Raw genomic sequence first — 4,613 nt, 5'->3', positions numbered from 1 at the left:
GCGCGCCGCCGCCACCGCCACGGCCGCCGCCGCCGCCTCCCTCCGGCACCAGCTCACCCTTGGACACTTTGTCCACCTCGGAACTTGACACGTACCAACCATTCCGCGCCCGCGCCCTCGCTGACTTTTTACCCTGCACCTGTGTTTTCACGTAACTCTTTTACCATCGATCATTTCAGGATACGGTTACATTGAAATAGGGCAACATTGAAGAACCCTAATAAAATGTATAAAGAGATACAAAGAAACATTAATTTGTAAGACGATAAACGCTTGTAACAGACAGAAAGCTTAGGCAATGCGTTAGAACAAAAGACATAAACGCGTGACACGCTCACTGCGTAATATATTTTTTCAAAAATGTTTAATGATCAAACATGTTTTCTATATTCATCGCAATTGTAATTTATTACTCATCAGTTGTTAGCATATATGATTGCATAGATATTTGATATTTAGCATCAGATACGATCATATAAGATTACAAAACTCAACGGTGCTCCTAGTGGCTTATTGAAAAATTATGAATCGTACTTAGAAATATTGAATTTAAAATTTAGTAAGAGTGAGCTAAGAGTCGCTTAACATAGAGGATTAACTTAGTAGATCGTATATTACAGCAGTCGACAATTTGACTGTATTATATGAACACAAATATAATCTTAAAATAACTTATTTTCAAAATTCAATACAATAATGACCCAGTAAGTAATAAGTGGTTCCCGAAAAGTTCAAATGCCTATATTAGATGATGAGGAAGTGAGGGCAAATATACATTACGCGTCAAAAATGCTGATGAATATATAATGATGTGTGTCGACTGGTAGCGCGGTCCACTCTAGGCAATGCATCAAAAAGTCAAGGACGTACGACTCACTCGCCACTGTCCAGTTCTTGCTCTTCTTCGCAGTAGTCTCTGAATTTTAATGATTGAAAAAAAACATATAGCGAACTTATGTCGCACCCACATCGTTTTGTCGTGTCTTATTTTTATATACAATTACACTCAAATTTTCCCAGGACGTCGCATGTGTCACGAATAACAAACCATAAAAAACAGTCTTATTAAAACAACGATACGTGTTTGCAATCATTAATTGAATAAAAAATTGCGCAGTATTAAAGAAATGAAAGCCCTTACAACTTAATAATTTAATAGAATAGTCAGCGAAACAGGAAATAATATAACTGAATTCCTGTTAGAACTTACTTGAGTTGTTGGGGTATTTATGTGCCCACCGCCCTCCTTATACAGCATAGATCTCAGATTAATTTGTAACCAGGGATTTTACTCATTCATTTGACTACCGATTTAATCATCCCGTCTAGCCTTATCATACACCTTTTCTAAGGGTACTATTAGGTTTACAACTACTTTGACTAGTTACGGATGGCCATATCAATGTCTCATTATTCTTTACGAGGTAATACTTGAGTTTCCGTCCTCGTGGAATTAAAAAAAAAACCTTAATAACCCCAGCTGCTCTACCAGCCTATGTACTATATCTATGCCGAATTTCAGCAAGATCCATTGTTGTACTGGAGATACATAGTAACTGTATCATTTAAAAAATTTCTATAATCCCAGTTAATATTGCGTAAAGACGCTATTTGGACCCTGGCATTAAATTGGTCTCCTTTGCCTTCTTTACTACTTTTGATATTTAACAAATATTTAAGAGTACGAAAAAAATATATGGGTATGATTGAGCGAAATAAAACATCATTATAATTTTTTTTAATTTATTGACAATGTTTATAATGATTGTAGCATATCCATAGTGACATCTTCATAAAAGTTATTCCCTTATATCAAAATAATGAAATTTTGTATTACGTGTACTTGATGTCCATTTAGAAAAAAAACTAGCTAAACTTATTGCAAATTCAGGAAAACAAAAAAAAATATACTCATATCACAATACACTTACACGTACTTATTGATAAATTGAGCTAAATATTTACAAATTTGGTTGAAGCGATCCGAGAGCCCGTAGCTCGGTCAACACAAAAACGTCACAATACCAATATAGTGAATCACAACATACAATACAGGAGAACATTATGTAAAGATTAAGTTATTTACTAACTAGGGTTACGTTCATACGCCTTAAAACTATAAAAAGCAAAGATTCAAATGTTAAAAAGTATCGTGAGTTCGTCTCGTGTCGAATTTAAAATGTGTCAAATATGTTGGATACATTTTGTAAAATCTTAATCTACATTTACACAAGAAGAACTCGATAAGTAATTACAATGCTAAATAAAGTAGGGTAAGGTTGACCGAAGCTTTGCGGTTATCACCTATTTTAATTATCTATGATTCAAGAAATAGCTGATTATATAACTATTCATATACATAACTGTTGCTATTATATATTAAATAGATAAATTTCAATTTTCGCTCATTGGGTATTCTAGCATTCTATGTTACCTCACTTGCTGCAAAATATCGCAAACGTTAATACTGCAAACCAACGTATGACCAAAACTATCTTAAACCAGTACATGGTGTTTAAGATGTCCTGAATTTCGTTTGCATAATTTTTTAAATAGCACATATTCTAATGTTGTTAAAAGTATGCAGATATATTTTGAGCAAGTGAGATATAAAAGGGATGGACAAACGAATGACGTCTCACGTAGCGACGACACCCTTCTTTGACGGCAAAATTAACGCTATTCTTGACTATCAATAGATAATAATGATATACATATAACGTTTTCCTTTGTACTTATATTTCGTTTCACATTGCGCATTATTATCCCATTACTACGCTTTCAGTAAATACTTCAATAAAAAATATGGCAGATATTTAAAATTTCACTATATATTTAGCACAAAACACTAATCTAATTTAAAGCTATTGAAATATACCGAAATGTACGCTTTGTGTCTATTTGATTACCATGCATGTAATTAAACAGTATGTTTTTAGAGGCACGTGATAAGATCTCCAAGGGTGGTCAACATTTGGATCAATTGCTGTCGTCGATATCGATAGAACTCTAACCTCCATACTTATATATCACATATCACAATAACTCAAAGTCCATAGATCGGAATCCAAGTTGACAACCCCTGTACTATATACTGCTAATACAGAAAACCACTCTATACAGTATTAAAATGTTGGTTACATTTACGTTTTCCATGCAATAACTGCAGTAAATATATTTTACGATTGTTTCATCGCATCAAAAGCTACCTTTACAAACTGGTTCATGATATTTAGTGTTCGATGAATTAAAGAAATACAATGTTAAAAATCTTCGAACCTGTCTCATCACTAAGGAATCTCACAAGTTGATAATTTTTTAAGCTATACAAATCAATCCTCGGTATTTATAGTGTAAACACAATATTTTTACGACGTATGCAAATATTTCTATACACGATAAGTTAAACAAATTGTAAAATGTTTAAATGTCTTAAGTTATTTAATCACAATATTGTTTGTTGCCATTTTTAACGGTATTTAAAATTTACGTACTGTAATTCCTTAAGAAATCATCTAAAAATGTTTAAACAATCAAAAACATATTTCTTTAATGGAAATTATTAAAAACTGAAATTAAATTTGATGTCAAATATATACAAAAAATATAACCTAAAAATAATTAGAACATAAAAATTAAATAATACACAGCCAAATATTAAAACAGAAGTAACACAGTATGTAGCTTCTTTGCCTTTTAATTATAACAACTTTCGTCAAAAGCGAATTGACTTTTAGTAGTGACTATACAATTATAATGAATTTTCAGCTGCATCAATTACGATTGCTTTAAAAAAAATTCACAACTCGAAATTATTACTTTATACGTCGTCTTGTATACAATACAGAATAAACAGCACGCACTAATATTTTAAAATTCCAATGAAATGACAATAATGTCACTTTATATCTAATATTGCATTGAATAATACATATTTATTGTATAATAAAGTATATTAATATATAACGACAGCCAAACATTAAGTGCGAAAGAAGAGGACGGAAATGTCGCTAGATAGACAGATATATCATTCGTTGTCATAGTGTAAAGTTGGTTTACATATTGTATCGTTTTATTCACTCACAATTGTATTTCCAATTCCGAACATTGAGCCAAAAAAATCTTAGCACTGAATCGGTTGCGATTTTCTTTCTTTTAATATGTTCTTTTTAGATAAATCCAATAACTTTATAATTAAAAGTAAATTGTTAAAATGTGTACATTGTTTAAATACGAATCCATTAAAACGTATGACATCGAAACTATAAGAAAAAAAAAGTTTCTATTTTAGTTTTAAATTAGTTTGGATATTGAGTTTGATTCAGAATAATACAGTGGTATACAACAATCATTACCTACATCGCAAATGGGTATCTAATTATTGAATGCCAGAATATACCTTTAAGATTTACTAAATAATTATGAAATACGTGCAATTTACAAAATGTCAAAACACTAAGAACTATTACTAAAATCCTAATCGTAGTACACTAAGCAAACGATTTTTTTTTTCAATTGTAGCCAACGTCGTCAATTATATGAAAGCAGCATTAAATCGGACAGATACAAATCGCTTTACTCAAAAAGTTACAATTTCTATACTAGATTTAAAA

The sequence above is a fragment of the Papilio polytes genome, unplaced genomic scaffold, assembly GCF_000836215.1.
Source record: "Papilio polytes unplaced genomic scaffold, Ppol_1.0 DF821388.1, whole genome shotgun sequence".
NCBI classification, from domain to species: domain Eukaryota; kingdom Metazoa; phylum Arthropoda; class Insecta; order Lepidoptera; family Papilionidae; genus Papilio; species Papilio polytes.
This window is presented reverse-complemented; position numbering follows the sequence as displayed.